The 25,515-nt window shown below is 39.4% G+C and overlaps 1 protein-coding gene across 6 annotated transcripts in view; it reads right to left on the reverse strand.

Annotated features, from left to right (window-relative positions):
• The window catches only part of LOC149570790 (WW domain-containing protein), a 153,168-nt gene extending 144,870 nt beyond the window's left edge, over positions 1 to 8,298 (reverse strand). For all 6 annotated transcript variants that reach the window (XM_089812354.1, XM_089812352.1, XM_089812350.1 and 3 more), the window contains exon 1: positions 8,042 to 8,298. The gene's annotated coding sequence lies outside the window, so the exon portion shown is untranslated. The remainder of the gene's footprint in view (positions 1 to 8,041) is intronic.
• Positions 8,299 to 25,515: the final 17,217 nt, after the last annotated feature.

A 25,515-nucleotide genomic window follows, 5' to 3' on the forward strand; every position in this document is an offset into this window, starting at 1 on the left:
CGCTTCCCCTTCCTCCTTGACCGCGCCCTCTTTGTCTTCCTTCAAACCTTTTATTCAGCTTCTCTTCAACTCGTAGGGCAAACTGGTATGCCTCTTCAATGCTGGTCATTCTTACCAGATTTAATTCCTCCTCGATGCTAGGTTGCAACCCACTGATATAACGAGCAACCTTCTCCTTATTTGCTTCTGCATGCCCCGCTCTAATCAAGAGTCGGTAAAATTCCTCTGTATATTCTTGGACTAATCTTCTTGCTTGCTTTAACCCATGCATCTTCTTAAACAAATCAAGCTCGTAGTCCACAGGAATGAACTGCTTCTTCAATTTGTCCACCATGCGATCCCATCTTGTGATCTTCTCCTTTCCTCTTCTATTTCTTTCCAATTGAACCTCTTGCCACCAGATTTTGGCATGGCCTTTCAGTTTGGCCTTTGCAAACTTATCCCTATCTGGGTCCCTGATATCCTCATATTCAAAGTATTTTTCCAGTTCATTGATCTAATCGATCAGCTCATCTGGTTTCAGATTTCCTAAAAATACACCCACTTCAATTGTGGGTCTTTTCCCAAACTTAGTAATGGCCCTAAAAAGCCTTTCCTCTACATGATTCAGAACTTCCCCGTCAAACTCCCCTTCTGGTCCAATTTCATCTTCTTCATTGTCATCCTCACTGTCGTCACCTGCGGCAACATTTTCTCCTCTACGGAGCTCCTCTTGCAATGCCTGTACCTGCCTTTAGAGGGCTCTAACCTCCTTAGGATTAATAGCTCTGGCCCTTCCGCCACGCTCTCTTCGTGGAAGCATGTTCTAACTCAAACCCACAACCACACAGTCCTGGTGCAAACTGCCTCACAGTCGGCGCTCTGTCTACACACTCAGGAAAACCAACTCTGATACCACTTGATGGGGACACAACCCAAGAACCGAATGGACACAACAAAAAAGGGGAATTGTATTAACTGAAAAATAAGCTAGTACATTCAGTACAGAGAAAATAAACTTCAAAACATGCCCTAAGGGCTTACAATAGCATAAATGTGGAGATAATTTCTCCTTTCAGTACCTCCTCTCAAACTCCACTCCGAACTACCTTTTACAATGCCACGAATCTCCTTAAATAGACCCCGGAGGGTTAAGGACTAGGAATACATTCTAGAAGGTGCTAGTAAGCATCCACCGACCAAATAGAAGGCTCCAGAAGCTACGTTAGAAGTCGGCGCAAATCTAGAAGAATCCAGAAACGATAACCGAACTTCCGGGAGGCATAACTTTTGAACCGTAGCTCTGATTGATGAGCCGTTTACATTTCCGGAAAGCTCTCGAAGCACTCTATAGCCCTATGGACAGCTTCGCTCGTCCCCCATTTTTTGGCCCTTTTCGAGGTCATTTAATGCCCCTAACTTGACTTTGAAGCATTCTTAGAGGTCTCCAAAACCCGAAAAACTGCAATAACTTTCAAACCGTGGGGCCTTTTGACCTGATTCTTTTTCTGGAATGCTCTAAATCACAATTAAATTCATCTGGCCAATTCACACCTTCTAGTTTACCAAAATGATGGCCCAATTACATGCTCCTATTTTTTCAGGATTTTCTAGCACACTGATAGTGGAACTGTGAGAGTTGGAACCTATATTTGACCCAAATGGGTGTCCAAAAATGAAAACACATGAAACAGAAACTAAGTCTAAGTACATTTTTTTGGGTGATACAGAATTGCCCTTATACCTCTGGATGCTCCTGCATCACGAACTCTGGAATGTGAACATCCGCCATGGTGTGTATGTGTGGTGCTAGAATTACCGGAGCTGAAGTAGTAGTCACCGGTGCATCTATCAACTGTCGTGGAAAGCGAAGTGGGACTGCTGAAATTACTCTAAAAATATGCCCCTCCTCATAGTGTCAAACTTCAGGGGGTAAAACCATCCTGCCCGGTCCTTACGGCCACACCAAGGCATAACAACACCTTGTTGGTGGCCCTATGCCCACCGGGCGGGAGGGCACTACCATATCATGAGCTAGTATGGACCCTTTTAAACTTGGGTCCCCGACAACGACACCAAATGTTTACCGTACTGTGTGAAGAAAACAATGCATACAAATAACATAACAGAATAGCAGATAAGAATAGCAAAACTCCTTATTATATTCGCATATGCCAAGATATTACATTATGCTTTTGATGTTGATGCTTACAATGATCCCGAAGGGGGATATAAATACTATCCGAGGAACCTTCCCGAAGGTATCCGTCGGCCACATACAACATGTCGACAACAATAATAGAACCTTCCAAATACATCGCGATACATGTCGGCTTGACGGCATACATCTCGATATACTGACGGAAACCTCTCAATACCCCATCGAGAACCTCCCAATACTCCGTCGGGAACATCCCGATACACTGTTTCCTAACAACAAGTGGGATGTATTTTCTTTGGTGAGGAATTTGAACTGCTGGTGGCTAGCTTTGATACTGTAGCAGAGCGTTGTTAATGTTATGGTGATACTGATAACTATTAGCAGAGGGTCATTTTGTGTATCATTATTGTGTATATCTGATCGTGTGGTTTATCACAGCTGTAGTACAGAGGTTTTTGATTGTAAATACCCTTGCTACTCTCTTCTTCTAACACGAAAAACAAATCACTGACAAGCAGATAATAAACTCGAAATTTACTAATTTATAGCCGATTTTTAGGGAAGATTCCGGCAATTTTTGGCATGAATTGCCTAAATCGGCGATTCAGGCGATTCATGCCAAAAAAATCGCCGATTCTGATTCAAGAGGTAAAAAGAATCGGCTTGGTTGAATCGGCAATCTCGGCGATTTTTGGGTGATTTTTGGAACTATGCTCTAAATATTGTGATGAGTTGTGTCTGATGTGACAATATTAATATGCTTCAATCGTGATGTTGTCTCTAAATGATCTCTATATGCTTGCACCAAGTGGTTGCTGGCACTATGCTCTAATATAGAGCGGTCCTCAAAGGATACAAAATGTAACATATTCTCTAAATCATATCCCTCAATGTGAGGAATTGACTCCCTTCTTATACTTTGCACATTCATGTGATGCCTATTGTTCCCCTGGTTTTAGACTCGTCCATTTGACCAAAATTCAGTTTTATTCATTTTGAGGAGATCAAAGTGTGTTGAAATTTGAAGTTTAAAAGATCCCGCAAATTATCAACTTTTAAGTGATTTTGTGATCTAAATGTTTCCGGCTTGTCTCCAGCTCCACTCAGCATTTTGTTGAAATTTGAAATTTAAAAGATCCCGCAAATTATCAACTTTTAAGTAATTTTGTGATCTAAATGTTTCCGGCTTGTCTCCAACTGCACTCAGCATTTTGAATTTCCAAATTCTGCCATCTGAGTCTCAAATTGTGACAGGTTAATGGAGAGCGCCAAAACACATGTTTTCAATGGCAATATTAACCTTTAATCTTTCATAGGTTAAGGTTCGAGGTTCAGAACACATGTTTCGATCCAAAATCTTAACCTCTCATCTCAAAAAGAGTTGAGAAAAATATCTCAAACGCACATTCCGAACCCTGAACCTTAACCTCCAAGAGTTAGGCAGGAAATTCAAAATGCATGTTTTAGAGAAAACTCTTTAACCTCTCTTTTCCCAAATGATAGAGGTTAAAAATTTTGAGGTTAATGAACCTCTATAAAAGTTAGTTATGCTTCCTGTTTGTGCCCCAAGGCAGAAAACTACTGAACTTCCATTACTAAGGAGAAAAAAAGAATTTGAGAGTGAAGGAAGCAACACGTGAACTGGTCTCAAGAGATGATTATCTTAAGAGGGGTGATGCATTTTCTCACCTGGTATATCAAAATTTGCCCTTCTTTGTTTCATCAGAGCCCGACCTTCTTTCTCGCAGTGCACTTTATTGGTAATGAGAGGCATAAGTATGATGGGAAAACGTATATAATGCAGGAGAACTGCCCGATCAAATCCTTCGAGTTTCTCAAAGAACTGTGCTTAGTATTGGAAGGAATGTACCTTGTTTGTCAGAATGTCATAGGATTGAATGATTGTGTGAACAACGTTTCATTGGTGATGGTTGACGAATGAAACAGAGAAATCCCCTGATAAAATTTGGATCATCCTGCAACCTTTTTCTTTCAACGGACTGGAAGCAGAGACTCATACTTGTCTTTGTGGTCAGTTGCAAGCCCACGGTTCCCTAGTTACCGCTGTCCACATTGATTATGGTGAAACCAATAGTTTATTGAATTGTAAAGATATCCCATGAAATGTTTGATAAAATGTAAAATATTGGCAGAATGTGGAAAAGCCCAAGGTCCACTACATACCCATGGCCATCGTTAACTAGTGGAGATTCATCAGAATGCCTCAAAAGGGATTCTGAACATGTATTGGTGAATTGTCAGACAGGTTATTATAATTATAAATGTTCACAATCTACTGGATACAAGCCAAATTCCACCGCTTTTCTTAGCTTGGGTAAGCGCAAAGTTAGCTAGGGGTGCGTAGAAACTCAAGATGGCAGGCGGTTTATAATCTCTCACAGCCTGTGCACTTATATGAAGTGACTAAATATTAATGAGCTTGAGAAATATCAAAGATCTCAGTTTGACAGGCACAAGCAGAGAGAGCATGTAAGTTGCTTGACATAATGTTTGAAGATGTAATTGCAGAATATGGAAGCATAGACAAGCACATGAACCATTTGACATAAAGCCTCAATCGATGTCACTCTCCATGTACATGCACCAAATGGTTTTGTCGAAACTGTTCAGAAATTTTCAAGTAAATGTGCTTGCAGCTGTGAGAGCCAGAGCAGTCAAGTGAAACACAAGGGGATTAGTATGAGAGCATAGACAGAGCATATGAACTATTCGACAATTTGTCTACAGATAAAGGTGGTCTCAGAGCATGCCATGATGACAAGAAGGTGTCAAGCATGAAAAGGTGATGGGGGTGACTTGAAAAAAGATTGAACGGCGTGCACAGCACAGGGAGATTTACAAGCGAATGAAAGTGGTGAATGTCAATTGTTATAGAAGCTGTGTGAATGAATTCACTGCCTCCGCACTCGCCATTAAACTTCATGACCGCAGGCCAAAATGGGGCGTTTTGATATAGTGTAACACAGTTGCAAGATAAATGTTTGTTTAATGGCTAGCTTATCTGTAATCTTATAGGCTTGAATAGTCTTATACAACTCCAAAATGGTTGGTGGACAATAGAATGGATCCAATTTGCATAAAGCAATGTCAGCCTTGGTGGACATTGGTGGAATTGAGAATGTCACCTTATAAGGGATAAATGCAAGTGGCAGATGTAAAACCCGTCTTCCATGAACAGAGACATATCAGCTTGGTCATGGTTCTGCTCATATCATGTTGGCCGTGGTGAACTAGCATGCACTCTGATTAAATTTAGATGTAGATATAAATCATTTTGACCCATATAGCTTCCAAGGATGATTCTAATTGGTAACGATGAACGGAAAGCCAATATTGAGATATGTTGTGCGTGTTTTTGATGGTGGAGAGATAGTGGTAAACTATTTTATGAAATGATTCAATAAAATTTCATTTCAAGGAATAATACATCAAGAACCAATGCATACCATGGAGTGGAAAGAGCTTCACACTATCAAGTGGACAAAGACATGGAAAAAGGATCTACTAAACATCTTTTTGATGATTCGGCCAGTGAAGAGATGTAATTTGAGCATGGTGCCTAATCTTTGTATATCACCAATACCTGTGTGTTTTATAAGCTCGTGTGCTAGTTCATGGAAATATATTTCTCCAATCTAGGTCTTAATGCCTTTTTCTTACTTTGGGTTAATTTTGTTGAGGTTTATTTACCTCACCAGGAACATTTAATTGGGAGGTAGTTATTAACCACGGAGGAGTAGTTCTTAACCTCAATGTCTATATAACGGATCATTTCTCTCTATAAAGGGACATATAAGGGATCGTTTCTCTTTGTAAAGGGACTTTTTGGAAACTTGAAGAATTGAGAGGACAACTTTCCTATTGAAGTAGTATTACTTCATGTACTGAGAACCAAGTTAATTTGAAAGTAGTTTCAATACCTTTGGCTGTTCAAACTCTTATCAGTTATGTTCATCATATGAGGATATAACATTTCATGCTCTCACTCTGGTAAAGGCATATAGTCAATTAATAATCCATTGACTGTGATCGAGTACTTTTTCTTGGTATCCTGAAACTGTGCCTATGATATAGAAAGTTGGAGTTGCTTCACTTGATACCCATATGCATAGTTTGTCGGTATTCGTGGTGGAGTTTAAACTCTTATCAGTGTGAGTTCTTGTTAGAAGAATGTCTATTCTTTGAGCAAAGAACAAAGTGCTGCAAATCTTAAAAATTAATACTTGTTTTTCCCGTTAATCTTTTTAAAACTCAAAATTGACATCATACGAGGGAGCTGCCCCACTAAACGCAGAGGAATGCTGCATATCAAGGGCCTATCCAACTGTTGGGAATAGTTTGTCACTCACATTCAATTGAGCTAAATTACATCATTTTTCCAAGTGAAAAATCTGTTTACCAAAACCTATAAAGGACATTCCTTGTCTCTCCACTGCAACCTTTCTTCATATTCGCACCCTTCGTAACACTAACCGACCAGTTCCATTTCTCATTAATGGATGTCTTATTACATTATTTTTAGTAATTGCTGCCTTTAATCTTCTAAATTGTGCCTCTTAATAACATATTCAAATTAGGATCACAATCGCTGTCACATTGTGATATGGATCATCCTTGTTTGAATCATCGATTAGTCAGTTGTATAAACGCTGCCTTAATATTGATAATTGTTTTACCCAATAACAACATCATGTACTATAATTGATAATAATAGGATCACTTTATAATCGATTAGTATTTATTTGTTTGATAATCATAGGATCACTTTATAATCGATTAGTATTTATTTGTTGAACCCTTCTAATGATTAATCCTTATTTCAATCCTTTGTTATGAGAATTGTATCATCCCATGATTCCAATGCATCAGTAATCAAGTTGCCTTCAGATATTATTGCACCCATAGAAGGTTGATGGTAAAGGCAGTATTTTAGGTCCAAGGGCTTTAAGAGGCATATCAGGTCCCCCAGTATGAAAACAAATCCCCTGAGTTTGTTTCAATGAGGTTCTCAGCCTCGCAGCATTTGAAATTGGTCCTTTTTCCTGATTATAACCCATCTCAACAGTCAGCCAGCTGAAAAAGTGAACTTTAATATCGTTAGGTTTTCACTTTTCACAGTTTATAATAGTGGTTAGCAAAGTTTTCGAAAAAAAAAGGTTTAGCTATTTTTAACATCTAGGTTTCGCATCACAAGATCATAAATAAGAGAATGTGAAATACATGTTAAGGATCGACAAAAAGGCAACGGATTCAAAAGATTCCAAAGCTAAATTCCTTGAACTGGATAGCCATGTCTAGGATAAGTTTCAGGCGTCGGATTTGTTGCTGAAGAATCCAGCGTAAAACCTATGGCCAAAGAGATAGAGAACACCAGGAAACAAAAGAAATAAATTAACAGATACCAACTAAAAGCTTCTTCACAGGTCCACGTTTAAGCCTTTATTTTGGGCGGAGGTGGTAGAAATCGGGACGGCGAAGGTGGGGAAACTTTGGGTAAATGGATGGTTACAGCTATCCCCTGGGTTTTATAGTTGTTAAGGCGCTACTAGCTTGTCTCCAACCTGTATCCCAACAATATGCAAACCAAATGCCTACCATGATATTAGCCCTGGGAGCGGGAACGCTCCTTACATGGTGTGAACCACATCTAAAAGACTCAACATAAAAAGATGCTCCTCAAACACGCGTGTCCACAAAAAGGTGTTTTAACCTTGAGCTGGGATCCTAGATGTTTAATTATTTGGGCGCAGTGAATTCAAACAGTTCAGCATAATTCTAACAGGGAACAGAATGGTTCAATCAATCAAGTACATAATTGATATAGAAGGAATTTGTTCGCTCAATTCAATACAAAATGTGTAGCAATGCATTTAGACTCACCTTAAAGCGAAGTGTCCGAAGCCTATGTTGCGGAGCGACTACTGTAATTAAAATCCTCAATTGTGAGTTCAGAGGCTCCTCTGCTCCCGCACTGCATAACTATTCAACGCACATATCTTCCTCTGCGATCCTGGTAATCTACAGACATCTGAAATCAGTAACGTAGTAATGCAAGAAATTGCACTCCCACGCTGTTAAGTCCTGGCCCATTGAAAATAGAGGACTTATGGTGTGCATAGTTTGGGTTTACGATATCACGTTGTCGTTTTATTTGTAGCACATTTATATTTTAAAAGACACAATATCATCTAGATAGATAGATAGATAAAAATTTAACGTTCACGAGGCTAAAAATAGCCTATAGGACAGCAAGACAACTCAAGCAGACTTAAGTAACAATATTCGTTGCTTGTGTAGGATGATGATGAGTCCACCCAATTGCTCAATGTACTCTTCGTTGAATAGGTTATGCTAAGAACTGTCACATATAGTGTCCGCAAATTTATCTCTACTACTCTTGTAGGCTTCACATTCTAAAATAAAGTGTTGTTCAGTTTCCACTTTCCCAGAATTGTAGAATCTGCAAATTCTTTCTTCCCAAACCTCCTTTGGCCTCTTCCAACGTCCGGTCTCACAACGAAGTTGGTGAGAGTTGGTTCTCAGCTGAGCAATAAGAATTTTAGCCCTCTAAGAAATGTTGGCTCCTATGTATGCTTTTTGGAGTTGATCACAAGCGGGGTTGAACTCATTTATATAATATAATTTCTTCCTTCCGATCTCGCTTCTCCAATTTCACTTGTAGAATTTCGCCATGACAAAGACCTTTATTTCTTTATTATTTGTGGGGCACATATTGAATTGAATATTTCATTTACTCATCCATTTGATGTTTTGTTGCATCCATGTCCTTTTTCACTGACATAGTGTGTCACTAAAGACCACTTTAGGCCATCTATCCTCTTCCATTTTTTCGATTCTTTTTAGATAACTTAGAAGGCGAACCATAGCAAGTGCCTCAATAGGAGCAGCCCCCATTTCACTTAGCATGATATCATATGGAACAGTGCTTTTGATTTTAAACTTGCTTGTGATCAAGCACTTTTGGATTCCTTCGATTTGTTTCCATTGTGCTATAGTAGTGTTGTTGGCCCATAATTCACACCCGTAAAGAACAACTGGCAGCACAAGAAGACCGAACAAGGTTTGAATAGTTTTCCAATCCCACAACTCTGCTTCACGGCACCTATTCTGAAGAGCATAAAAAGCCTTCCACCCACCTAATATCCTTTTATACCTGCAGCTAGACCAGCTTAGTTTTTTGTTGAAATCGATGCCAAGGTATTTATACTCCGCAACTTCTTCAAAAACACTTCCATTGTAATAAAATTCATGTTGGTGTTGTTTTTTATTATTAGAGAAAATCATAACCTTAGTCTTGCTGATATTGACCTGCATCCCCACCATTCCCCAAAAGCGCTCAAGAGAAGATAGATGATCTTGCAAACCATAGGCAGATTTCGCAATTAAAATAAGATCGTCCGCATATAGGAGCAGCTTTATAACAAATTCACCTAGCTGAATGCCTTCACCCTTTTGCATGTTTAACCACTCTTCCAGTTTGTCAATATATAAACCAAACGAAGTAGGAGATAAAGGGCAGCCCTGTTTGACCCCGATATCGCTCCTAAAACATTCTGAAATGCCATCTGAAGTTCTGATTTTAACTTTCACCTCTTCGTACATCCTATGAATAGCAGCTCTGAGATGCATAGGAATCCCCAATTCTTCCATCCTAAACCAAAGCTTGTCTCTCGGGACGGTGTCAAAAGCCTTTTTAAAGTCAACAAAGCAACAAAATACCTCTTCTTTTTTCTTCCATTCTTTTTCAATAATGTGTCTCAAAGTGACATAGTGATCCATTGTCGAGTGCTTTGGCCTAAAACCAGCTTGCCCTTTAACACGTTTATGATTTTCTTCTGCCCATTTGTTGATCCTAGTTTCTATCATGCTACCAAAAAGTTTAGCAAAGAGGGGATTGATCATTATAGTCCTGTAGTTGGAGGGATTGTTAACATCACCACTCTTAAAAAGTGGTATTGCAAGGCTGATTGTCCAATCTTTCGGAAACCCTTCTTGGCAAATTTTGTTAAAAATTTCAGTGATGTGAGGTGCAAGAGTTTTCATACCCCACTTCAGATATTCTGCTTGGAGCGCAACAAGGTCTTTTGCTTTACCTCCACCTAACTTCTTAATCCCTGCCTCTATCTCTTGCACAGTGAAAAGATTTGTATCATCATTGACCAAAGGTGGCTATCCCACTCCACCCTCTTGTTCATAAAGTTTCTTAGCATATTCAAACCATTGGGTGGCAGTAATATTATTATTTTCACTTTGTTTTCTCCTTGGTTGGAGTTCTTTCCAAAAACGTTTGGGGTTATTTCTGCCCAAGAAAATTAACTCCTCTCTCCTTGTGAACATAAAATCAGTTTTTTTCTTCTTTAAGATCTGTTTGTAGGCCTTAATGTCAAGGTTAGTTTTATTTGACTCCCTTAGGTTTCTTCTAGCCCTCTTGCATTCCTTATCAAACCAAGCATTGGCTGGAAAACAATTAGTTTCAGATTTTATATTTTTTGCTCTCTTGCATTTTGAAAGAGCCTCATGAATCAAATTTGATAAATCATAACTGTTAACACCATGTTTATACATAGGGTGTCCCATACAAAGTTCCTCAAGAGTAGTTCTGAAAGTGTTACTGTTTTCTGAAGTTAACAAAATTCTACCCTGAGAAGGGGGGTATTGAGGGCCTTGGGTTTTTGCTCCAATCCACCTATCCTTTACCCAATACAAATTTACGTACAGCGGTCTATGATCTGATTTGAGATCCTAAATGTGTTCTCCAATTGCAACTTCTTCAATATTCTCATACAAATTCTGCAAACAAATTACATAATCTACCACACTTGCTCTGTTGTATGTGTTACAAGTGAAAGTGCCTGACTTAGCCCATCTAGCCAAACCATTACAAATTATGAGATCAAATGTGCCACATAGAGTGATCAATTCTTCCTCAAAATGATTGCAGCCTTTAGCATCTTCAGATATTCTTTCCCATTGATGATTTCTTTCTTTTGTGAGCCAAATTGGGTTATCATTTACTTTGGAGCTGAAAATACTTGCTTGCCAATTTGTTGTCCTAGCATTGAAATCTCCAACAAGAAGAACATCCCCATGCTATGAAAAAATAGCAACATCTTTCTTTAACGCAGCATAGGGGTCATTGTGATCTAAGCCACACTTTTTATAAGTTTTAGATACTTGTGGAGCAAAGTAACAGGCTGCAATCCTGATAAGAGTGTTATTTTCCACAATTTTGAGCCATATGAATTGTTTATTAGAATTAGTCTTTTCCAACTGAATGGCACGACCTTCCCTTTCTTTTACTAGAACCATTATACCTCAATAACCTTTACCATTTCCCACTGCCTCATTCCACACTGCCATCTTCCAGTAGCCTTCAAACAATGGGGTCTTACATCCCTCATGCTCATGTGTCTCTATGAGACAAATAATGTCTTTGCCTTCCGCAATAGGTCCTAACCCAGGCCCACGTCTCCATGGATAACCTCTACAATTCCAACAAACTAAACTTAAGGATGTCTGGATAAAGTTTGATTGCTATTTGTTTTGATGTGAAAGACTCAAAATTGAGTTATTATCGCTAAGTGTGATTGCTGATCTTGTTGTATCGCTCAATGCTAATGTGTTTGTTGTCACACCTTTGTTGCCTTCTTGCTGCCCTTCATTGGAGTGGTAGCCAAAATGAGCAATAATTGATTTTCCCTTGAACATCCAAGCTCTTTTGCTTTCATTTCTAGTTGTTCTAATTTTTTCCATTTCCATTCTTCTTTCTACTTGCTGTCTCATGGTTAAATCCTCCTCTATAACAAAGCGAGAACCCCTCAAGAGTTGTTTTTTGTTAAGTAAATTTTGTTTGTCGCTAATGATGGGCATGACTACCTTGATTGGCCTATTTCTCTCAGCTTGTGGTTTGCCAACCCTCCAAGCTTGACAAATTTGTCCTTGCCACAACAACACATCTTGTAGGAAATCCCTCGTTAAGTGGAGGGTGTGTTCGCCTTCCCCATAATCTTTTATCCCTTTGATAATTATATTGGATGCCCTACACTGCCTTTCCTTGACCTCTCAATCTTGTGTGTTCACACGAATCTTTGCCTCTTCTCTTGCCCTATCAAGGTGTTTGTTGTTTTTGTCCCAAGTTTTGGTGACTTCTAAAAAACTTCTCCTCTCCTCTTCAACCCCTGCCTTTCCCAACGAATTAGTGTGAAAAATCAGTCTCTCCTTATAATGAGATGAGTCGATATTTGTTGTGACCTTGTTTGTTTCTAATCTAGCATTCAAATTTCTCCATTCATCCATGTTCTGCCACTCAAGCTCCCCTGCTAAAAGTGTTTCTTGCAGTGTTGAGATTTGAGCTTTCAAAATGTTGTTATTATCTGCAAGAGTTTTATTTGCTGCAATTAACACCTGCATATTACGATAACTTTCTTGTTCCTTAGCCTCTAGGAGTTCCAACCTCCTCTTGGCCCTCAATAGTTCTTGCACATAAAGATCTGGGCACCATGCGAGAGGTGTGGAGGTAGGGCTGTAAGTGACAGAATCGACAAAGTTGCTGCTACCACGCAAATGACTGTCACCATCTAATGAGATCTAATGAGTGTTAAGTGTAATGACAAGTTAAACAAAACTCGCACTTGGATTAGTTCTGCTCCTACTTTGGGGTTATCATGTGGGTCCCATTGACTACTTTAGCCTCATGGATGTCATTAAAACCTATCATATCATATCATATCATATCATATCATGATAACAATATCACAATTTGAATTGTTGTGGAAATTATCTCTTACTTATCAATTGACGAGCTTAAGGGGCTTTCTAATGAATGGTTCATAAGGCACACACTTGGTGAAGTTTTTACAAATGGGGTTGGAAGAAGAGTGGGTTTAACCATGGAGGAAACTTTGTAGTTAAGTGAGTTCCAGTTGGAGTTGTACTAGGATGGGTGACCTTCCGGGAAATCCTGATACTTTACCTCTGTGAGCATCATCTAGATCCAATGAGTGCTAAGTGTTCCATTTATTCTCGTGAGAGATGGATTCGTGTCGAACCACTACTCATGAAATATGGGTCAATGAGTTTGACTCAAAAATTACACAATTAAATCTTGATAGCAATATAAAAATTTGAATTGTTGTGGAAACTATCTCCTAACAATATTTATTTATTAAATTATTATTTTCTAATCAAATATATTTAGTATTATATAATATAATGTATAATTTTAAATAATATTTATAATATTTGTAATGTTTAATAAGATATTAAATTCAGTATTTTGTATAATAATTCATTTCAAGTAATCTCGACTTAATTAAGGGTATAGATGTTTGGCCTCTTTATTCTCATTACACTAATTCTCCTAAACCATGAGTTACTATAATTTGCCCCAGTTGAAAGGAAGTTTTTGGAAGCGAGAACCATAGAAGATAAGATGATATGCATGTTTGGCTAGGGTTTTGAACCAAGCCCATTCAGGTTCTTTGGCACTCACAGTGAGGACCATACAAAGCAAGAATTGAGTACTAGAACCACATAAGTGGCCCTTTTATCTTGATTTTTCTTGATTTTGTCAAATTTCCATTTTTTGGTTGGGTTGTTGTGTGGCTTAGTGGTTGCAACCTAGCACATTTTGTGTTCTTCCTATAGTTTATTGTTTACATCCTTACCGCTTGAGTGGATGTGATGGACAACATCAATGACTCTTTTACTAATCACTCTAGTTTAGACTCTCTGGTCAACTCTGTCATTCCCAATTTTTGAATAGACACTCTAGCAAATGACAAGGTAAGTTGCCTTACATCTACTTCATTTTTACTAGGATTTCACCTAGTGATTTTTACAATGCACAAAAAGATGTTAAGTGCATGCATCTATGCCCTAAAACACTCTCCATTTTTCAAAATAATGAATTGCTTGAATTTAATTGTCAAGAAGAATAAACAAGATCCTTGTCAAGAAGTTCTTGGTCAACTAGCTCATGAGTGTCTAGCTTAATAAACTAGGGATTCATATCTCTTTATGTAGATAAGTACAAAAAGAGGTTCTTTATTATGTTCTTTAAATTTGCTAAAATGCAAAATGATGGGGTCAATAAGGAATATTGCAACAATTTTTGTATTCCCTAAAATGGTCTCCTGACTCAGCAAATGACTTGAGCCCTTTCTAGATCATCATTAAAAATGTGTCCCCTATCCTTTGATTGTTTGTCCCATGAGTCTTGGCATCTTTTGGGGGCAATCTCACATTAGACAACCCGAGAGTTATCATATCACATCTTGGCGTGAAACTACTTGTCTCCATCCTACGATGGGTTGAAATTCTCTAAATGATTGGAATCTATCTCCATAAATGTACTTTTATATGTAAGTTGGAGATTATGGGGTGGTTGAATGCTTGTTTCATTTGTCATCATGAAGGGTGTCATAAGAAAGAGTACCCTATCATTATCAATAGAAGCCTATTCCAAACCACAATGTCCATTTTCCCTTCCTACATTCGTTTGGCCCTAAGGTTTCTCCTATTTTTTTAAAGAAAAACAATGATACACCTCATAAGAAGAATCTTAAATATATTGTTTTGGAGGGACTTAGAAAGAACATGGACTACAAGAAATGGAATAATCCACTAGCAAATAAGCTGATCTTTTTTATGTTTAAAACACCTACTCAAGCCAAACAATTAATTTATGTTCCCTCTGTGGCGAAGTCTATAGTTAAGGAACTAGAAAAAGAGTGGGATAGGAAATATAGATTGTTAAGGATCCTCTATTATACCCCTTATTTGCAACTATACTAAATAAATTAGGTTCCAACACCATTTTTGTTGCCCCCACTAATGAGAATAATGATGAGATCCATATTATAGATCAATATATGTATGATTTGGTTGATAGATTGTATTTAGTTCCCATGCATATGAACATGGTTGAAGGGTCCAATGAAGGACTCTTGGATTCTACTCACTCACTATTGGAGGTGGATAGGCCTTGATCTTGAGTATGACACTCCTCCTAGTCTAGGATCAATATTGGATGACCAAGATGTATCCATTATTGTTATCCCCGCCAAACCCACACATATTCATCCTATGTGTTTGTTGCCCCACATTTTGATCGCTAACCAATTATCAAAGTGGATTTGTGGTCTTGTGAGGTCCTAGGCATGTTATAGTTTAGGTCTGAGCCCCTTTAGAGAAAGGGAGTCTTCATCGGATTTTTCATTTTCCCATTCTCCGCATTCCATAGCTGGCTGGTTTTCTCCCTTTGAGTTGAAGGATTTTTGTGGGTAGATTAGTACCCAATCTAATGAAGATTCACGAAACATGCAGAGATCATTTTTAGGAGTTATATTTTACTTGCGGCCCATCATTTTCTTATGAGAATAACAACTTGCAGAAATCTAGACTTGATCTTCATTCTGGCAGGTTTTCAACCCATGAAGGTGATTTCCCACGAAGAGCACCAAATGATGTGTATGGGTCCATGTAAGAAGATAATGAGACACCTTATGGTAAATTCCTATTTTCACTAGGATATGCTACCTTGGGAAACATTCAGGATTCATCACAATGCTCAAAGTCATGTCAAGCAGAAAACTCAAAACTGATTTCTCCTCGGAGGGTTTTCAACCCATGAAGTTTGTTTTTTGCCAAAGCCAATTGTAAAGGAAAAGAAACAAGGAGTGGGTCCCTTTGTAATGTCCCCATTTTAGCAGTTGACCAAGTGTGTGCGCGTTAGCCTTGTTCTACATGGTCCCGAGGGCTAACGAAGGGTTTAATGGGATCTTGGAGTGTTTTGGCCTAGTCATTTCCAGTTTGGGCCAAAACGAAGTTGATTTACTCAGTTTCAGGCATACTTACTATTTTTAGTAAGTCGGCAGGACACAGTGCAGGTCAATTTTGGAGATTGGATTCGATACTCCTCGGTGAGAGCTTTTCGATGAGCTACCACTCGCATTATTCGGAGTCCGATTGCTAATACATTTTAATGCCTGAAGTTTTATTAAAGTAACGTCTAATTTAATTGTAAAATATTAAAGTGTTACTTTAATATTTATTTTATGGTGATGTGTACCCAAGGGAGACATAAGGGGTTTTTTAATATATGTTTTATATATTACATATCTTTTATCCCACATTGCCCATATGAGTTGAGCGGACCCTTGGAAATAGAATAAAAGGAAGCATTTGTGGCTTCATTAGGCAGGTTGAATATGAGAAGAAATTAGTGTGTGAGTTGCAGCTTTGTTCTTGGCATTTGAGGACGTCTATCCTCTCTTGTAACATTCTAGACGTCATTCCCTTGGGGTTTGGCCTTTGGAATTCTTTCTTATTGGCTTCATTATCAGGCAGTTTAGTTGCATTTCCGGCTACAGGCAGATTTGATATTTTGCTCATATCTTCTTCACTACTTGTCCGTCGCTTATGCCGCTTGGAGGGAATGGTATTATGAAGGTAGTGGACTGATTGGAGGACAAAGTATTGTAGCAGCAAGTTCGTAAGCATGGGCTGGAGTATTATGACAATATTGCTGAAGTAATTAGTGAGTTGATAAATCTGCCATGTATTTGGTTTTATGAATTTCTGAAAATAACATTTTATTAGCAGCAATTCACTTCCACTTTTCATATTGTTGTAGTTTCTTTCTTGTTTATGTTGTATGATACCAATTCCATGCACGAAACACAACAAACAAATAAACGTTTGATTTTCGGAGTTATAAGGGGTTTTTAAGAAGTTGAATGCAAACTGTTTGACATAATTCCTTTCAGCAATTTGGTTTAGTTTTTTTGGGACATCCAAGGGTGTCCATTATAGTGGTATCAGAGCTATAAGTCCTGCCATCCTGTGGAGGTCTTATAGGGAATTTGGAACAGCCGGATAGAGGGAAAAAGTAAGTAAAAAAAACATAGGCTAAGCATTTATGTTTGAACATGCGACAGGGGTCTTATAATTTCCGCGATACTAGAGCAAGACAAAATAGGATTTCAGACTTGCAAAGCAAACAGTCTAGTACATCCGTGCAGGGGGACATTGAATTCAACCATACAGACACATAGGAGATATTCTGTGATCAGGACAATAATATGGGTGATCGAGATGACAGGAATACAGGATTAGGCGGAGGCAGAAATGCTGGTCCAGATCAAGGGGAGGTACTGTTCCGACAGTTACTGGATACATTAGAGCAGGGGCAGCATGAGCAGAATAGGCGAATGGACATGATGTTGCAGCTCATGGCTAGACAGATGGGTGTCAATATTAATCCAGGTGATGCCAACAACAGAAACAATAACAACGAGGGAAACAATAACAATGGGGGAAACAATAACCATGAAGGCCAAGGCAACAACAATGGTCCTGAGAATAACATTAATGGTAATAATGGACACGAAAACAATGGGAATGAGGCTGATAACTTTAGACATGTTGCACGCCCAGCACGAACTGTGAGCTCGAGACCTCTTCTACCCACTTTTCCACCCAGAGATTCGGTTCATCCAGTAAACGAACCGCAGATTACTGAGTTACAAGATCAGTTCAGGAGGGACTGGGAGGCTAGTGGACCAGAGTTTCAGGCAGATATTTCTCTTAGAGATTATATGGACTTGAGGATGAGACACATGCCTAAAGCAGGAGGGAGGAATCAAAACTTTGAACTGAGGAAGAAAGTTGGAAAACTTTCTTTACCTTATTATGATGCTTCAGGGAAGATGACTGCACGAGCTTGGGTGCAGAAGGTAGATACATACTTGCAGCTTAATCCTATGCCTGAGGAGGAGGCTATCAAGTATGCGGCTATGCACTTGGATGGCGTTGCACATGAATGGTGGCATCATGGCATGGTGACTTTGGGGCATAATCAGATTACATCCTATGAGGAATTCACCGAAACATTGATTGGGAGATTTGACACTAAGGATCCCGAGTTACATTTCAAGGAGCTAGCACAGTTAAAACAGTCAGGTTCTGTGGATGCTTACATTGCCGAGTTTCAGCGCTTGTCTGTACTTGTTACTGATATCTCTCCTAGGAGATTGGTGGTGTTATTTTGTGATGGTCTTGCTGATCCATTACGAGGTTGGGTGAAGGGACATGATCCACTCACGTTAGCTGAAGCAACTAAAAAGGCACGAGATTTAGCCCCTTCGGTATACAAAGGAAAAAACCATTCAACAGATTCTTCCTACTGCAAGGACAAAGACAAAAAATCATTTCAGAAAGAGTATAGCAAACCCAAAGAAGGATCAAAAGGACTAGACAATGAAACCTTGAATGAACTTCGAAAGAAGAAGCTGTGCTTCCATTGTAGAGAGCCTTGGGACTTATCTCATAAATGCTCTCTCAAGGCTAAGGCAAATCAAATGGAGTATTTTTCAGCAGAAGAGTCAGAGTCAGAAGGGGAGGATCAGCACTCCGATTCAGATGAGGGTAACACTATAGAGGAGAGCAATATTCCTAAGGATGATAGATCGTTGGCATGCTTGACAGGGGCCCAAAAGGCAATCACATTTAAGGTCAGGGGTACTATCCAAGGGCAGAAAGTGATATCTCTTATTGACACTGGGGCTACACATAACTTCATAGATGCACAGTTGGTAGCCAGGAGAGGGTTACAGACAGAGGAGCATGATGGGTTTAGAGTCATGGTGGCTAACGGTGATAAGTTATTATGCACTCGGAAGATATCTAATCTTCGCATCAGGTTTGGAGATGGCTACGAGTTGGAAGATGAGTTCTATGTTGTGGACATGGGAGATTATGATGTCATCCTCAGCATGACATGGATGGCTTCACTAGTTGAGTTCACACTCAATCTAGCGAAATTGGAGATGAGATTCCAGCATGAGGGGAGAATTGTGGTACTTAGAGGGCTTTCAGATGGAGGTTGCAGAATAGTTTCCTTGAGGAGAATGCAGAGACTTTTTCGTCATGATGACATAGAGTGGGCAGTAGAGTGCCACATTATGCCAACTTCACCAGAGCCACAAGAAAAGAGTCATCCACTAGATGTCCAGAAGATACTTGATAGACACGCTAAAGTATTTAGCGATATTCCTCATGGGGTTCCTCCTGACAGAGGGATGGAACATGTTATTGAGCTCGAGGAGGGAGCCAAACCAGTTATGATTACTCCCTATCGTCATCCTAAGAAACACAAGGATGAGATAGAGAAGGCGATTAAGGATTTGTTGGAGATGGGGCATATCAGGCCCAGTAAGAGCCCTTTTGCTTCAGCAGTAGTATTGGTAAAGAAGAAGGATGGGACAATGCGCATGTGCATCGATTACAGGGCACTAAATAAGAAAACAATTAAAACAGGTATCCCATTCCTAGGATTGATGAGCTGATTGATGAGTTGCATGGGGCATGCTTCTTCACCAAAATTGATTTGCGATCCAGATACCATCAGATCAGGATGAGAGCAAAGGACATTGAGAAAACAGCCTTTCGATGTCACTATGGCCACTTTGAGTTCATGGTTATGCCATTTGGTCTAACCAATGCACCTGCTACATTTCAAAGTTGTATGAACCAGGTATTCAGGAAGCAGCTGAGGAGATTTGTCTTGATCTTCTTTGATGACATCTTGGTCTTCAGTAAGACCTGGGAGGAGCACTTATATCATCTGGAGGAGGTGTTATCTATTCTGGAGAGAGAGTCATTGTATGCCAAGGAATCTAAATGTGAGTTTGGCATGACTGAGCTCCTTTACCTGGGGCATATCATTAGTGCAGATGGCGTTCGGGTTGATCCTGAAAAGATTAGAGCTATTGTAGAGTGGCCTACTCCCACAAACCTTACACAGCTTAAGGGATTCTTTGGTTTATGTGGTTTTTATAGAAGGTTTGTTAAGGGATTCTCACAAATTGCTACACCCTTGACAGATCTTACCAGGAAAGGAGCCTTTGTGTGGACAGGGGCAGCACAGAGGTGTTTTGAGCATTTCAAGCAGGTAATGTCTTCATGTCCAGTTCTAGCTCTACCGGATTTCACAAAGCCTTTTGAGCTTCATTGTGATGCATCAGGTGATGGGATTGGAGCAGTATTGATGCAGGAGAAGCATCCCATTGCATTCGAGAGTAGGAAGCTCCGAGGAGTTGAGAAAAGTTATTCTGTCTATGACCGGGAGATGTTGGCCATAATGCATGCATTGGCCAAATTTCGATCATATTTGGTAGGTGGACATTTTGTGATCAAGACTGATCACAACAGTATTAAATACTTCATGAGCCAGCGTGATCTTAATGACCGGCAACAAAAATGGGTGACTAAATTGCAGGCTTATGACTTTGACATAGAGTTTGTCAAAGGTAAGAAAAATGTGGTGGCTGATGCCTTATCTCGGAGACCTCACTTATGTGCTCTGGCAGAGATTTCAGGAGATTGGAGAGATCGGATTATAGCAGAGTATGTCGGAGATGCTTGGGCTTCTGGATTGATTTCAGGTACCATATAGGATGATCGCTATGAGGTGATAGATGGATTGATCAGAGTTCAGGACAGGGTTTATTTGATTCCGTCATCACATTTGAGAGAGGCGATATTGAAGGCATTTCATGATGCACCCACAGCTGGACATCCGGGGGTCTTCAAGACCTACAGGCATATCCGAGAGCGGTTTTCATGGAAAGGGCTCAAGGATGATGTTCAGAGGTATGTCAGGGAGTGTATGGTTTGTCAACAGAATAAGGGAGAACACACATTTCCTGCAGGTTTATTACAGCCCTTGCCCATTCCTGATAGGAAATGGGAAAATATTTCGATGGACTTCATCACTGGTTTACCACGAGTGCAGGGAAGGGATTGCATCTATGTGGTGGTGGACCGCTTGACGAAGTTTGCTCACTTCTTTGCTATTCAGTCCACTTACACAGCAGCATAGGTGGCAGATCTTTTCTTTAAAGAGATATTCAGGTTACATGGGCTGCCCAGATTCATTGTCAGCGACCGGGATAGTAAGTTTATGAGTGTTTTTTGGCAAGAGTTGTTTAGGTTGTGTGGTACAGATCTTACACCTAGCACTAGTTATCATCCGCAAATAGATGGGAAAACAGAGATTGTGAATAAATGGGCGGAAGGATATTTGAGGAACTATGTAACTACACAACAAAAGGCTTGGATCAGATGGTTGCATATGGGAGAGTATTGTTATAACACCACTTATCATATGTCCATCAAGATGACTCCTTTCATGGCACTCTATGGTTATGAAGCACCTAGCTTCATGGATTTAGTTTTGGGGGACAGTAGAGTGCCCAAAGCCAAAAACTTATTGCAGGATAGTCAGGACATCTTGAAAGTGCTCAAAGAGAATATACAACAGGCCCAGAATCAACAGAAATTGTATGCTGATCAGCACCGAATAGAGCGTAGCTTCGAGGTAGGGGATATGGTTTACTTGAGGCTACAACCATATAGACAGTCATCGCTCAAGAAGAGCGGAGCTGAAAAGTTGAAACCTAGATTTTATGGTCCCTACAGGGTGATTCGCAAAGTGGGCAAAGTCGCCTATGAGCTTGAGCTTCCAGAGGGCAATCGAGTGCACAATGTGTTTCATGTGTCTAGGCTTAAGGAAGCCATTGGTCAGAGTGTAGTGCCTTCTATAGATTTACCCCCTTTGGATGAGGAGGGGAAGCTTGTGTTAGTACCTGAGGCTATTGTGGATACCAGAGAGAGGAAGCTTAGAAACAGGATAGTGAAGGAGTATTTGGTCAAATGGAAAGACCTGCCGGAGGAAGATTCTACATGGGAGAGTGAGCAGGTTATTCAGCAGGCTGGACTGAGATTGCTTGAGGACAAGCAATTTCAAGGGGGGCGGACTGTAATGTCCCCATTTTAGCAGTTGACCAAGTGTGTGCGCGTTAGCCTTGTTCTACATGGTCCCGAGGGCTAACGAAGGGTTTAATGGGATCTTGGAGTGTTTTGGCCTAGTCATTTCCAGTTTGGGCCAAAACGAAGTTGATTTACTCAGTTTCAGGCATACTTACTATTTTTAGTAAGTCGGCAGGACACAGTGCAGGTCAATTTTGGAGATTGGATTCGATACTCCTCGGTGAGAGCTTTCCGATGAGCTATCACTCGCATTATTCGGAGTCCGATTGCTAATACATTTTAATGCTTGAAGTTTTATTAAAGTAACGTCTAATTTAATTGTAAAATATTAAAGTGTTACTTTAATATTTATTTTATGGTGATGTGTACCCAAGGGAGACATAAGGGGTTTTTTAATATATGTTTTATATATTACATATCTTTTATCCCACATTGCCCATATGAGTTGAGCGGACCCTTGGAAATAGAATAAAAGGAAGCATTTGTGGCTTCATTAGGCAGGTTGAATATGAGAAGAAATTGGTGTGTGAGTTGCAGCTTTGTTCTTGGCATTTGAGGACGTCTATCCTCTCTTGTAACATTCTAGACGTCATTCCCTTGGGGTTTGGCCTTTGGAATTCTTTCTTATTGGCTTCATTATCAGGCAGTTTAGTTGCATTTTCGGCTACAGGCAGATTTGATATTTTGCTCATATCTTCTTCACTACTTGTCCGTCGCTTATGCCGCTTGGAGGGAATGGTCTTATGAAGGTAGTGGACTGATTGGAGGACAAAGTATTGTAGCAGCAAGTTCGTAAGCATGGGCTGGAGTATTATGACAATATTGCTGAAGTAATTAGTGAGTTGATAAATCTGCCATGTATTTGGTTTTATGAATTTCTGAAAATAACATTTTATTAGCAGCAATTCATTTCCACTTTGCATATTGTTGTAGTTTCTTTCTTGTTTATGTTGTATGATACCAATTCCATGCACGAAACACAACAAACAAATAAACGTTTGATTTCCGGAGTTATAAGGGGTTTTTAAGAAGTTGAATGCAAACTGTTTGACATAATTCCTTTCAGCAATTTGGTTTAGTTTTTTTGGGACATCCAAGGGTGTCCATTACACCCTTTCGACTTTTGCATTCCTTTTGAACTTCTCTAAACCCAAAGGAAGTATTAACTCAAAAGATAAAGTTAAAAGAAAGACGAGGCAAATAAATGAAAATTGTCTTCTCCTTAGTGGGTTTTCAACCCATGAGGACAATTTTCCGCATTTTAAATAAAATCAACTTTGTAAGTGGGTTGCACCCATGAACTGTACAGAAAACATCTTAAGATGATAATGGAAACAATCTAACCATTGCAGGAAAGATATACCAAGCATAATTCAATTTGGCAGATATTTTCTTACTGAGTACTCTGTTCATAACTTCCCGAAACTTAATGGGAAACAGGAAAATCAATATGAAAGAATAGAAAGTTACCGTTGGGCCAAAAAAGATAGTGAAAAGACACCAAAATATCCTTTAGAGCCTCTGCATTTGTTGTTTCAATGGATTTATCCTTTAATTCATTCGTGTGGTGTGAATCTTGAAGATTAACGGGTGAATTGAAACTCCTATCTAGATGGAAACATAAATAGTTATACAAACTATCGAATTTTCTTGAATTGTTATTTTGTTAATTAGCACAACTTTTTCAAATAACTTGTGTTTGTGCATTCGCTATTCTTTTCCTCGACTAGATTCAAAATTCAATTCATTCTCAGACAAAATGGCAACTAGATTTGTGGGCTTTGACAAGTTGAATGGAATTAAGTCTGCACTACAAATTTTCACTAATACCTCTCTCCCCTTCTATGATATGCAACACTTTCAGAAGAGAGTGAAATTGGAGCCAATTCATCCCATAACTGAGAAGCTTTGAAGATGTGGACTAGTTGAGGCAGTTGGTTTCCTAGTGGCAGTCCAAGCTCTGAAATTGATCTACAAATGCATAAATCATTACAACCCTAACACCAAACAGATTGCATTACCAGATGATATAGTGTCGATCTCCATTGATTGGAAACCTGTGGTGAATTGCCTTTGAGTCCTAGAATGGGAGGAGCAATTTCTGAGTTCTCAACTAAGGAGATGGTATGGAGGAAGTAGATTATGTAGTCTAGGTTTCAAAAGCCACATAACACCAAGAGTAAGGTCCCCAAAATGCTATTTGGTACTAATCTCAAACATGAGATTGTTGACATCTTGGTCCTATTGCACAGAGCGAGAGGTGAAGTAGAGGCTTTAAACTTTATTGAGCAATATTCTTGTTTAGTGCAAGTTATATGCTTTGATACTCAGTATATTGATTGGGCTCATGAGGTAAGTGAGACTCTGTCCAATGCTCTTTGTGCTGTGAAATTCTACAACACCTTCTATATGTCCTCCTTTCTCATTTATATGTTAGCTTCTCTACAATAATGGTCAAGACTCCCAAGAGTAGAAGAGTTTCCTGATGATGTGAAGTCTTATGAGTTCCACCCTTGTTTACAATTGCAAAATAGTTATATAGAGTATGTTAAAGTTAATGATGCATTCACTATGAGAATTTGCAGGGAGCTTCAAGGATGCCCAGAGAGGAGATTTAGCCCAAAATTAATGGCGGCTATTAGCTAGTTCAGAAGCTATCTTATCCAGTTCTCATCTTTCTCATATTTGCACCTTGCAACTTTCAATCGATTCTCCTTGAAGCTACCCAGATATTTGAGTGACATGATTGTACTAATCGAGATTGTGAGGCAAGCAATCCAAGTGAATGTGCTAAGTGGGAGCTTGAAGAAGAAGGGATATGATTTCCCTATGAAAGTAGGAGCTTTCAATTGTGAGTCCCGATCTGATGCAAAAAATATGCTTAAGGTGTTTGAGATAAAGTGTAAATTGAAGATGTATGAGGCCTTGAGACCTATGTTTGATCCAAACAAATCTGCTAGGGAGGTGTTGCAGATTAGGAGTGTGATCAAATACATTACCACTGTTGAAGATTATTGGGCAGATTGTAAAGATGAATTTGAAAGTCGAGATTGTGCTTTCGCCAGGCTCAAAATAGAGCAAATAAAAACATATAAGATCAATCTTGATGTTGAAGGATTAGAGGATGATGGCAAACATATGTATAGTAATACATATCTGACTAAGTTAAGAGGCACTCCTATCAAAACAAAGCCTTACGAGGATGCTAAGGAAGACCTAGATATCATGATGGCTTGAATCATTAAAAGAACTAGAAAGTGGGTCAAGTGGACTACTACGAGGAGTAGAAGTAAAAGCACGTCAACTCAAGCTTCGCTAGTAGCAATAGCTCCTTCCTCCTCTCAAGGTGGAACAACAGGTGTAACCTTGGTCATCACTCAGGACCAGCTCAACCATCAGGGGGAGGTGATCAACCTTTAAACAAGAATATCCCTATGGCTAAGACTTCTCAAGATGGCTCCCTCCCAATTATTAGAACCCAAACTGATGTTGAGAAAGAG

This window comes from Cupressus sempervirens, chromosome 2 (assembly GCF_028749045.1).
Source record: "Cupressus sempervirens isolate cs-2001-9-10 chromosome 2, ASM2874904v1, whole genome shotgun sequence".
Classification (NCBI taxonomy): Eukaryota; Viridiplantae; Streptophyta; class Pinopsida; order Cupressales; family Cupressaceae; genus Cupressus; species Cupressus sempervirens.